Source organism: Cryptomeria japonica, unplaced genomic scaffold, assembly GCF_030272615.1.
Source record: "Cryptomeria japonica unplaced genomic scaffold, Sugi_1.0 HiC_scaffold_32, whole genome shotgun sequence".
Classification (NCBI taxonomy): domain Eukaryota; kingdom Viridiplantae; phylum Streptophyta; class Pinopsida; order Cupressales; family Cupressaceae; genus Cryptomeria; species Cryptomeria japonica.
Window position 1 is genome coordinate 448,510 of NW_026728854.1, and position 12,266 is coordinate 460,775.

The 12,266-nt window shown below is 63.9% G+C and overlaps 2 non-coding genes across 2 annotated transcripts; both read left to right on the forward strand.

Annotated features, from left to right (window-relative positions):
* Nucleotides 1-1,555: 1,555 nt before the first annotated feature.
* Nucleotides 1,556-1,674, forward strand: LOC131861751 (5S ribosomal RNA). Its single transcript, XR_009360782.1, has one exon. It is a non-coding gene; the product is annotated as a 5S ribosomal RNA (ribosomal RNA).
* A 5,990-nt stretch (nucleotides 1,675-7,664) lies between these two features.
* Nucleotides 7,665-7,783, forward strand: LOC131861752 (5S ribosomal RNA). Its single transcript, XR_009360783.1, has one exon. It is a non-coding gene; the product is annotated as a 5S ribosomal RNA (ribosomal RNA).
* Nucleotides 7,784-12,266: the final 4,483 nt, after the last annotated feature.

Here is a 12,266-nt window from a genome sequence, read left to right on the forward strand (position 1 = left end):
AGTGTCAAGGTGGGTGCCGAGGTGGGTGCCAACTTGGGTTCCAAGGTGGGTGCCAAGTGGGCGACTGCTATGGTGGATGCCAAGGTGGGTCACGGGGTGGGTGCCAAGTTGCTAGGTTGTGTTCCAAGGTGGGTGCCAACGTGGCTGCTAGGGTGCGTGGGTTAAAGGGTGTGTCACAACGTGGGTGCCAGGATGGGTGCGCACCCACACTGGCCAAGACGGGTGCAAGGTTGGGTTCCAAGCCCGGTCACAGGCTGGGTGCTAGGATGGGTGGGTGCCAAGGTGGGCACCAGGGTGGGTGCACCCACCCTGGCCAAGGTGGGTCACGGGGTGGGTCCTAGGGTGGGTAACAGGGTGGGTACTAAGGTGCGTGCCAAGGTGGGTCATGGGGTGGGTGCCAAGGTGGGCACCAGGGTGGGTGTGCACCAACCCTAGCCAGGGTAGGTCACGGGGTGGTTGTCGGGGTGGGCGTCAAGGAGCCAAGGTGGGTGGCAAGTAGCCAAGTTGCGTGCCAAGGTGGGTGTCGGGGTGGGTGCCAAGGATCCAAGGTGGGTGCCAAGGAACCAAGGTGGGTGTCTGGGTGGGTGCCGAGGTGGGAGCCAGGGTGGGTCCCAAGGTGAGTGCAAAGGTGGGTGCCAGGGTCAAGGTGAGTGCCAATGTGGGTTCCAAGGTGCCAGGGTCAGGGTGAGTGCCAATGTGGGTTCAAAGGTGCTAAGTTGGGTGCGAGGTTGGGTGCGAGGGTGGGTGGGTGCCAAGGTGTGCTAGGTGGAAGCCCGGGTGGGTCGGCATCCCATGGGTGTCGAGTTGGGTGCCTGATGGGTGCTTCTTGTCAAGTTTTAGTCGTCGGGACTCATTTCGAGCCTTAGAGGTCGTTTCTTGTCCGGTTGCCCTGTCTTCGACCTGGGAACCCAATTTTGGTCCTCGGGTCCCATTTTTTTTTGTCTCGCATCCCACTTTTGGCCTGTGGCCTTTTCGGGGTCGATTCTCGTTTTGGGCATCAGAGCATGTTTCTTCTCCTAAAACCCAATATTTGTTTATTAAGTCTCGGAACACATTTTTGTTCTCGTGGACCCATCATGGGTCTTGGAACGCATTTGTGGTCCTTGGGTCCCATTTTGCATCCCGAAACTTGTGTTTTGGTGCTTGATCCCTATTTTGGGTGCCCACCTTGCACCAAGTGCGCACCCGGGGCAAACCGAGCGCCTTGGTGCACCGGGGCAAGATCGAGCGTGCACCCGAGGCGCCCCGAACATGCACCAAGGTGCACTCGGCCCACATGTGAGCGCAGGTCGTTGCGCCCGAGGTGGTGTGTGGGCACCGCGTTGCAGACGGGACACTGCACGCACACGACGCCCCGTCCAGGTGCACGCACGTAGGCCGGGCCGGGTGCACACCCGACGCCCTAGCAAGGTGCGCGCACCCGGGCAGGGCTCACACTTGGCGAACGGGGCGCACTTCGCGAGGGAGGGTGTGCACCTCGACGGGGGTGGGTGGCCGGGGTGGATTCGCACGTGGGTCGCGGTTTGCTAAGTACACACTGCGACAAGCTCATAACGGGTGCGATCATACCAGCGTTAGTGCACCGGATCCCATCAGAACTCCGCAGTTAAGCGCGCTTGGGCCGGAGTAGTACTGGGATGGGTGACCTCCCGGGAAGTCCCGGTGTTGCACCCTTTTTTAGTTTTTCGCCGGGCGTCGCAATGCTATTTGAATAAACCTTTTGCCCGTTTGCGTTCTCGTCGGGGCCGGGCCGGGCCGGGGTGCGCTGCCCGCACTACCGCGCGCGCGGGGGGCGACACCGAGCGCGCACCCGAGGCGCCCCGAGCACACAGGCCACGGTGCAACCCGGGCGTTGTGCGCGCACCCCGGTGCGCCCGAGGTGCTGCGCGCGCACCCAGGTGAAATCGGTGTGCACCTCGGCCAGTGCGCGCTCGGTCGAGTCGCGCACGTTGGCCAAGGTGCACGGTGATGTTTCTTACTCTAAGGTTCCGCACCAGACGCCCGGGACAGGTGAGCGAAGCTGGGCGGGGCCGGGTGCGCGGCCGGGGCAGGTGCACGCAGCTGGAGAGAGCTTTGGAGCACACCAGAGGTGCGCACCTTGGAGCACACTTCGGAGCGCACCAATGATGCGCTCCATTCAAAAGTTTCCTGAAAAGGCAAAAAAAGTTGAGATTATAGAATTTCCCACTTGAGAGATTGTAAAAAAAAAAAATTTAAAATGAAGGAAACGCGGGTGCCAAGGTGTGCGCGCCCGGGTGCGCAGCCCAGCCAAGGTGTGCGCACCAAGGCGCCCACCCTGGCGAAGGTGCACGCAAGGTGCGCACCCGAGGCAAACCGGACAATTAACCCAACTTTCGACTTCGCGCGCACCTGCGCACCTTGGAGCGCACTTCGGAGCGCTCCTTGGTGCGCACCAATCTTGGGCACCTCGGAGTGCACCATGGCGCCCACCAAGGTGCGCACCCGGGGCAAACCGAGCTCCGACTTCGTGCGCACCTTGGAGCGCACGAAAGGTGCGCACCATGGCGCCCACCAAGGTGCGCAGCCCAGCCAAGGCGTGCGCATCAAGGTGCGCACCCTGGCGAAGGTGCGCACCCGGGGCAAACCGAGCTCCGACTTCGTGCGCACCTTGGAGCGCACAAAGGGTGCGCAACCCAGCCAAGGTGTGCGCACCCCGGGCAAACCGAGCTCCGAATCGTGCGCACCTTGGAGCACACTTCGGAGCCCTCCTTGGTGCGCACCGATGTTGCGCACCTCGGAGCGCACCCGGGGAAAACAATGCAATTAACCCGACTTTCGACTTCGTGGGCACCTCGGAGCGCTCTCGGGTTCGCACCTCGGAGCACACCGAGGTGCGCACCTTTGATGCGCTGCCTTCACCAATTTCCAGAAAAGGCAAGAAAACATTGAGAAGGTGTGCGCACCGAGGTGCCCACCCTGGCGAAGGTGCACGCGAGGTGCGCACCCGGGGCAAACCGGGCTCCGACTTCGTGCACGCCATGCTGCGCACCTTGGAGGGCCATGGTGCGCACCTTGGAGCACACTTCGGAGCGCTCAATGGTGCCCAACCCAGCCAAGGTGCCCACCGCGGCGAAGGTGCACGCGAGGTGCGCACCCGGGGTAAACCGGGCTCCGACTTCGTGCACGCCGCACCTTGGAGCACACTTCGGAGCGCTCCTTGGTGCGCACCAGGGCGCGCAACCCAGCCGAGGTGCCCACCCCGGCGAAGGTGCACGCGGGGTGCGCACCCGGGGCAAACCGGGCTCCGACTTCGTGCACGCCATGGTGCCCACCGCGGCGAAGGTGCACGCGAGGTGCGCACCCGGGGCAAACCGGGCTCCGACTTCGTGCACGCCGCACCTTGGAGCACACTTCGGAGCGCTCCTTGGTGCGCACCAGGGCGCGCAACCCAGCCGAGGTGCCCACCCCAGCGAAGGTGCACGCGAGGTGCGCACCCGGGGCAAACCGGGCTCCGACTTCGTGCACGCCATGGTGCCCACCGCGGCGAAGGTGCACGCGAGGTGCGCACCCGGGGCAAACCGGGCTCCGACTTCGTGCACGCCATGGTGCCCACCGCGGCGAAGGTGCACGCGAGGTGCGCACCCGGGGCAAACCGGGCTCCGACTTCGTGCACGCCGCACCTTGGAGCACACTTCGGAGCGCTCCTTGGTGCGCACCATGGTGCCCACCAGGGCGCGCAACCCCGCCGAAGGTGCACGCGAGGTGCGCACCCGGGGCAAACCGGGCTCCGACTTCGTGCACGCCGCACCTTGGAGCACACTTCGGAGCGCTCCTTGGTGCGCACCAGGGCGCGCAACCCCGCCGAAGGTGCACGCGAGGTGCGCACCCGGGGCAAACCGGGCTCCGACTTCGTGCACGCCATGGTGCGCACCAGGGTGCCCACCGCGGCGAAGGTGCGCACCCGGGGCAAACCGGGCTCCGACTTCGTGCACGCCGCACCTTGGAGCACACTTCGGAGCGCTCCTTGGTGCGCACCAGGGCGCGCAACCCAGCCGAGGTGCCCACCCCGGCGAAGGTGCACGCGAGGTGCGCACCCGGGGCAAACCGGGCTCCGACTTCGTGCACGCCATGGTGCCCACCGCGGCGAAGGTGCGCACCCGGGGCAAACCGGGCTAGGACTTCGTGCACGCCGCACCTTGGAGCACACTTCGGAGCGCTCCTTGGTGCGCACCATGGTGCCCACCAGGCCGCGCAACCCAGCCAAGGTGTGCGCACCAAGGTGCACGCGAGGTGCGCACCCGGGGCAAACCGGGGTCCGGCTTCGTGCACGCCGCACCTTGGAGCACACATCGGGGCGCTCCCGGGTTCGCACCGGCGTTGCGCACCGTGGTGGGCACCTCGGAGCGCACCGTGGTGGGCACCTCGGAGCACACCAAGGTGGGCAGCGAGGTGCGCACCTTTGATGCGATGCCTTCACTAATTTCCATAAAAGGCAAAAGAAAACGAGATTTTAAAATTTCCGTTTTGAAAGATAGTGAGAAAAAGGGAATGCTGGTGCCATCTTGAGCCCGCCCTGGTGCGCAGCCCAGCCAAGGTGTGCGCACCAAGGTGCCCACCCTGGCGAAGGTGCGCGCCCGGGCAATTAACCCAACTTCCAACTTCGCGCGCGCCAGGGTGGGAGCGCACCCAACAACCGGGCCTGGGAAGAGCCAATGCGAGAAACCCCACCAAACGCTCTGACAAAAAAAGAGGGGGCGCTCCAGTAACCCCGCTTCGGAGCGCACCCTGGGCAAACCCAGCCAGGGTGCCCACCCCGGCCAAGGTGCAGGCGAGGTGCGCACCCGGGGCAAACCGGGCTCCGACAACGTGCACGCCGCACCTTGGAGCACACTTCGTAGCGCTCCCGGGTGCGCACCTCAGAGCACACCAAGGTGGGCAGCGAGGTGCGCACCTTTGATGCGCTGCCTTCACTAATTTCCAGAAAAGGCAAAAAAAAGAGGAGATTTTAAAATTTCCGTTTTGAAAGATAGTGAAAAAAACGGAACGCGGGTGCCATCTTGAGCCCGCCCTGGTGCACAGCCCAGGTAAGGTGCCCACCCTGGCAAAGGTGCGCACCCGGGCAATTAACCCTACTTCCGACTTCGTGCGCGCCAGGGTGGCAACCGGGCCTGGGAAGAGCCAATGCGAGAAACCCCACCAAACGCTCCGACAAAAAAAGAGGCGGCGCTCCAATAACCCCGCTTCGGAGCGCAGCCGGGGCAAACCCAGCCAAGGTGCCCACCCCGACGAAGGTGCACGCGAGGTGCGCACCCGGGGCAAACCGGGCTCCGACAACGTGCACGCAGCACCTTGGAGCACACTTCGAAGCACTCCCGGGTGCCCACCGGCGTTGCGCACCGTGGTGGGCAGCGAGGTGCGCACCTTTGATGCGCTGCCTTCACTAATTTCCAGAAAAGGCAAAAAAAAATGAGATTTTAAAATTTCCGTTTTGAAAGATAGTGAAAAAAACGGAACGCGGGTGCCATCTTGAGCCCGCCCTGGTGCGCAGCCCAGGCAAGGCATGCGCACCAAGGTGCCCACCCGCGGTGCACACCCGGGGCAAACCGGGCTCCGACTTCGTGCAGGCCGCACCTTGGAGCACACTTCGGAGCGCTCCTTGGTGCGCACCATGGTGCCCACCAGGGCGCACCCGGGGCAAACCGGGCTCCGACTTCGTGCACGCCGCACCTTGGAGCACACATCGGAGCGCTCCCAGGTTCGCACCAGCGTTGCGCACCTTTGATGCGCTGCCTTCACTAATTTCCAGAAAAGGCAAAAAAAAACGATATTTTAAAATTTCCGTTCTGAAAGATAGTGAAAAAAACGGAACGCGGGTGCCATCTTGAGCCCTTCCTGGTGCGCAGCCCAGGCAAGTTGTGCGCACCAAGGTGCCCACCCTGGCGGAGGTGCGCGCCCGGGGCAAACCGGGCTCCGACTTCGTGCACTGCATGGTGCCCACCAAGGCGCGCAACCCAGCCAAGGTGCCCACCGCAGCGAAGGTGCACGCGAGGTGCGCACCCGAGGTGCACACCCGGGGCAAACCGAGCTCCGACTTCGTGCACGCCGCACCTTGGAGCACACTTCAGAGCGCTCCTTGGTGCGCACCAGGGCGCGCAACCCAGCCAAGGTGCTCACCCCGGCGAAGGTGCACGCGAGGTGCGCACCCGGGGCAAGCCGGGCTCGGACTTCGTGCACGCCGCACCTTGGAGCACACATCGGAGCGCTCCCGGGTTCGCACCAGCATTGCGCACCTTTGATGCGCTGCCTTCACTAATTTCCAGAAAAGGCAAAAAAAAAAAAAAAACGAGATTTTAAAATTTCCGTTTTGAAAGATAGTGAAAAAAACGGAACGCGGGTGCCATCTTGAGCCCGCCCTGGTGTGCAGCCCAGGCAAGTTGTGCGCACCAAGGCACCCACCCTGGCCAAGGTGGGTCACGGGGTGGGTCCTAGGGTGGGTAACGGGGTGGGTACTAAGGTGCGTGCCAAGGTGGGTCATGGGGTGGGTGCCAAGGTGGGCACCAGGGTGGGTGTGCACCAACCCTAGCCAGGGTAGGTCACGGGGTGGTTGTCGGGGTGGGCGTCAAGGAGCCAAGGTGGGTGGCAAGTAGCCAAGTTGCGTGCCAAGGTGGGTGTCGGGGTGGGTGCCAAGGATCCAAGGTGGGTGCCAAGGAACCAAGGTGGGTGTCTGGGTGGGTGCCGAGGTGGGAGCCAGGGTGGGTCCCAAGGTGAGTGCAAAGGTGGGTGCCAGGGTCAAGGTGAGTGCCAATGTGGGTTCCAAGGTGCCAGGGTCAGGGTGAGTGCCAATGTGGGTTCAAAGGTGCTAAGTTGGGTGCGAGGTTGGGTGCGAGGGTGGGTGGGTGCCAAGGTGTGCTAGGTGGAAGCCCGGGTGGGTCGGCATCCCATGGGTGTCGAGTTGGGTGCCTGATGGGTGCTTCTTGTCAAGTTTTAGTCGTCGGGACTCATTTCGAGCCTTAGAGGTCGTTTCTTGTCCGGTTGCCCTGTCTTCGACCTGGGAACCCAATTTTGGTCCTCGGGTCCCATTTTTTTTTGTCTCGCATCCCACTTTTGGCCTGTGGCCTTTTCGGGGTCGATTCTCGTTTTGGGCATCAGAGCATGTTTCTTCTCCTAAAACCCAATATTTGTTTATTAAGTCTCGGAACACATTTTTGTTCTCGTGGACCCATCATGGGTCTTGGAACGCATTTGTGGTCCTTGGGTCCCATTTTGCATCCCGAAACTTGTGTTTTGGTGCTTGATCCCTATTTTGGGTGCCCACCTTGCACCAAGTGCGCACCCGGGGCAAACCGAGCGCCTTGGTGCACCGGGGCAAGATCGAGCGTGCACCCGAGGCGCCCCGAACATGCACCAAGGTGCACTCGGCCCACATGTGAGCGCAGGTCGTTGCGCCCGAGGTGGTGTGTGGGCACCGCGTTGCAGACGGGACACTGCACGCACACGACGCCCCGTCCAGGTGCACGCACGTAGGCCGGGCCGGGTGCACACCCGACGCCCTAGCAAGGTGCGCGCACCCGGGCAGGGCTCACACTTGGCGAACGGGGCGCACTTCGCGAGGGAGGGTGTGCACCTCGACGGGGGTGGGTGGCCGGGGTGGATTCGCACGTGGGTCGCGGTTTGCTAAGTACACACTGCGACAAGCTCATAACGGGTGCGATCATACCAGCGTTAGTGCACCGGATCCCATCAGAACTCCGCAGTTAAGCGCGCTTGGGCCGGAGTAGTACTGGGATGGGTGACCTCCCGGGAAGTCCCGGTGTTGCACCCTTTTTTAGTTTTTCGCCGGGCGTCGCAATGCTATTTGAATAAACCTTTTGCCCGTTTGCGTTCTCGTCGGGGCCGGGCCGGGCCGGGGTGCGCTGCCCGCACTACCGCGCGCGCGGGGGCGACACCGAGCGCGCACCCGAGGCGCCCCGAGCACACAGGCCACGGTGCAACCCGGGCGTTGTGCGCGCACCCCGGTGCGCCCGAGGTGCTGCGCGCGCACCCAGGTGAAATCGGTGTGCACCTCGGCCAGTGCGCGCTCGGTCGAGTCGCGCACGTTGGCCAAGGTGCACGGTGATGTTTCTTACTCTAAGGTTCCGCACCAGACGCCCGGGACAGGTGAGCGAAGCTGGGCGGGGCCGGGTGCGCGGCCGGGGCAGGTGCACGCAGCTGGAGAGAGCTTTGGAGCACACCAGAGGTGCGCACCTTGGAGCACACTTCGGAGCGCACCAATGATGCGCTCCATTCAAAAGTTTCCTGAAAAGGCAAAAAAAGTTGAGATTATAGAATTTCCCACTTGAGAGATTGTAAAAAAAAAAAATTTAAAATGAAGGAAACGCGGGTGCCAAGGTGTGCGCGCCCGGGTGCGCAGCCCAGCCAAGGTGTGCGCACCAAGGCGCCCACCCTGGCGAAGGTGCACGCAAGGTGCGCACCCGAGGCAAACCGGACAATTAACCCAACTTTCGACTTCGCGCGCACCTGCGCACCTTGGAGCGCACTTCGGAGCGCTCCTTGGTGCGCACCAATCTTGGGCACCTCGGAGTGCACCATGGCGCCCACCAAGGTGCGCACCCGGGGCAAACCGAGCTCCGACTTCGTGCGCACCTTGGAGCGCACGAAAGGTGCGCACCATGGCGCCCACCAAGGTGCGCAGCCCAGCCAAGGCGTGCGCATCAAGGTGCGCACCCTGGCGAAGGTGCGCACCCGGGGCAAACCGAGCTCCGACTTCGTGCGCACCTTGGAGCGCACAAAGGGTGCGCAACCCAGCCAAGGTGTGCGCACCCCGGGCAAACCGAGCTCCGAATCGTGCGCACCTTGGAGCACACTTCGGAGCCCTCCTTGGTGCGCACCGATGTTGCGCACCTCGGAGCGCACCCGGGGAAAACAATGCAATTAACCCGACTTTCGACTTCGTGGGCACCTCGGAGCGCTCTCGGGTTCGCACCTCGGAGCACACCGAGGTGCGCACCTTTGATGCGCTGCCTTCACCAATTTCCAGAAAAGGCAAGAAAACATTGAGAAGGTGTGCGCACCGAGGTGCCCACCCTGGCGAAGGTGCACGCGAGGTGCGCACCCGGGGCAAACCGGGCTCCGACTTCGTGCACGCCATGCTGCGCACCTTGGAGGGCCATGGTGCGCACCTTGGAGCACACTTCGGAGCGCTCAATGGTGCCCAACCCAGCCAAGGTGCCCACCGCGGCGAAGGTGCACGCGAGGTGCGCACCCGGGGAAACCGGGCTCCGACTTCGTGCACGCCGCACCTTGGAGCACACTTCGGAGCGCTCCTTGGTGCGCACCAGGGCGCGCAACCCAGCCGAGGTGCCCACCCCGGCGAAGGTGCACGCGGGGTGCGCACCCGGGGCAAACCGGGCTCCGACTTCGTGCACGCCATGGTGCCCACCGCGGCGAAGGTGCACGCGAGGTGCGCACCCGGGGCAAACCGGGCTCCGACTTCGTGCACGCCGCACCTTGGAGCACACTTCGGAGCGCTCCTTGGTGCGCACCAGGGCGCGCAACCCAGCCGAGGTGCCCACCCCAGCGAAGGTGCACGCGAGGTGCGCACCCGGGGCAAACCGGGCTCCGACTTCGTGCACGCCATGGTGCCCACCGCGGCGAAGGTGCACGCGAGGTGCGCACCCGGGGCAAACCGGGCTCCGACTTCGTGCACGCCATGGTGCCCACCGCGGCGAAGGTGCACGCGAGGTGCGCACCCGGGGCAAACCGGGCTCCGACTTCGTGCACGCCGCACCTTGGAGCACACTTCGGAGCGCTCCTTGGTGCGCACCATGGTGCCCACCAGGGCGCGCAACCCCGCCGAAGGTGCACGCGAGGTGCGCACCCGGGGCAAACCGGGCTCCGACTTCGTGCACGCCGCACCTTGGAGCACACTTCGGAGCGCTCCTTGGTGCGCACCAGGGCGCGCAACCCCGCCGAAGGTGCACGCGAGGTGCGCACCCGGGGCAAACCGGGCTCTGACTTCGTGCACGCCATGGTGCGCACCAGGGTGCCCACCGCGGCGAAGGTGCGCACCCGGGGCAAACCGGGCTCCGACTTCGTGCACGCCGCACCTTGGAGCACACTTCGGAGCGCTCCTTGGTGCGCACCAGGGCGCGCAACCCAGCCGAGGTGCCCACCCCGGCGAAGGTGCACGCGAGGTGCGCACCCGGGGCAAACCGGGCTCCGACTTCGTGCACGCCATGGTGCCCACCGCGGCGAAGGTGCGCACCCGGGGCAAACCGGGCTAGGACTTCGTGCACGCCGCACCTTGGAGCACACTTCGGAGCGCTCCTTGGTGCGCACCATGGTGCCCACCAGGCCGCGCAACCCAGCCAAGGTGTGCGCACCAAGGTGCACGCGAGGTGCGCACCCGGGGCAAACCGGGGTCCGGCTTCGTGCACGCCGCACCTTGGAGCACACATCGGGGCGCTCCCGGGTTCGCACCGGCGTTGCGCACCGTGGTGGGCACCTCGGAGCGCACCGTGGTGGGCACCTCGGAGCACACCAAGGTGGGCAGCGAGGTGCGCACCTTTGATGCGATGCCTTCACTAATTTCCATAAAAGGCAAAAGAAAACAAGATTTTAAAATTTCCGTTTTGAAAGATAGTGAGAAAAAGGGAATGCTGGTGCCATCTTGAGCCCGCCCTGGTGCGCAGCCCAGCCAAGGTGTGCGCACCAAGGTGCCCACCCTGGCGAAGGTGCGCGCCCGGGCAATTAACCCAACTTCCAACTTCGCGCGCGCCAGGGTGGGAGCGCACCCAACAACCGGGCCTGGGAAGAGCCAATGCGAGAAACCCCACCAAACGCTCTGACAAAAAAAGAGGGGGCGCTCCAGTAACCCCGCTTCGGAGCGCACCCTGGGCAAACCCAGCCAGGGTGCCCACCCCGGCCAAGGTGCAGGCGAGGTGCGCACCCGGGGCAAACCGGGCTCCGACAACGTGCACGCCGCACCTTGGAGCACACTTCGTAGCGCTCCCGGGTGCGCACCTCAGAGCACACCAAGGTGGGCAGCGAGGTGCGCACCTTTGATGCGCTGCCTTCACTAATTTCCAGAAAAGGCAAAAAAAAGAGGAGATTTTAAAATTTCCGTTTTGAAAGATAGTGAAAAAAACGGAACGCGGGTGCCATCTTGAGCCCGCCCTGGTGCACAGCCCAGGTAAGGTGCCCACCCTGGCAAAGGTGCGCACCCGGGCAATTAACCCTACTTCCGACTTCGTGCGCGCCAGGGTGGCAACCGGGCCTGGGAAGAGCCAATGCGAGAAACCCCACCAAACGCTCCGACAAAAAAAGAGGCGGCGCTCCAATAACCCCGCTTCGGAGCGCAGCCGGGGCAAACCCAGCCAAGGTGCCCACCCCGACGAAGGTGCACGCGAGGTGCGCACCCGGGGCAAACCGGGCTCCGACAACGTGCACGCAGCACCTTGGAGCACACTTCGAAGCACTCCCGGGTGCCCACCGGCGTTGCGCACCGTGGTGGGCAGCGAGGTGCGCACCTTTGATGCGCTGCCTTCACTAATTTCCAGAAAAGGCAAAAAAAAATGAGATTTTAAAATTTCCGTTTTGAAAGATAGTGAAAAAAACGGAACGCGGGTGCCATCTTGAGCCCGCCCTGGTGCGCAGCCCAGGCAAGGCATGCGCACCAAGGTGCCCACCCGCGGTGCACGCCCGGGGCAAACCGGGCTCCGACTTCGTGCAGGCCGCACCTTGGAGCACACTTCGGAGCGCTCCTTGGTGCGCACCATGGTGCCCACCAGGGCGCACCCGGGGCAAACCGGGCTCCGACTTCGTGCACGCCGCACCTTGGAGCACACATCGGAGCGCTCCCAGGTTTGCACCAGCGTTGCGCACCTTTGATGCGCTGCCTTCACTAATTTCCAGAAAAGGCAAAAAAAAACGATATTTTAAAATTTCCGTTCTGAAAGATAGTGAAAAAAATGGAACGCGGGTGCCATCTTGAGCCCTTCCTGGTGCGCAGCCCAGGCAAGTTGTGCGCACCAAGGTGCCCACCCTGGCGGAGGTGCGCGCCCGGGGCAAACCGGGCTCCGACTTCGTGCACTGCATGGTGCCCACCAAGGCGCGCAACCCAGCCAAGGTGCCCACCGCAGCGAAGGTGCACGCGAGGTGCGCACCCGAGGTGCACACCCGGGGCAAACCGAGCTCCGACTTCGTGCACGCCGCACCTTGGAGCACACTTCAGAGCGCTCCTTGGTGCGCACCAGGGCGCGCAACCCAGCCAAGGTGCTCACCCCGGCGAAGGTGCACGCGAGGTG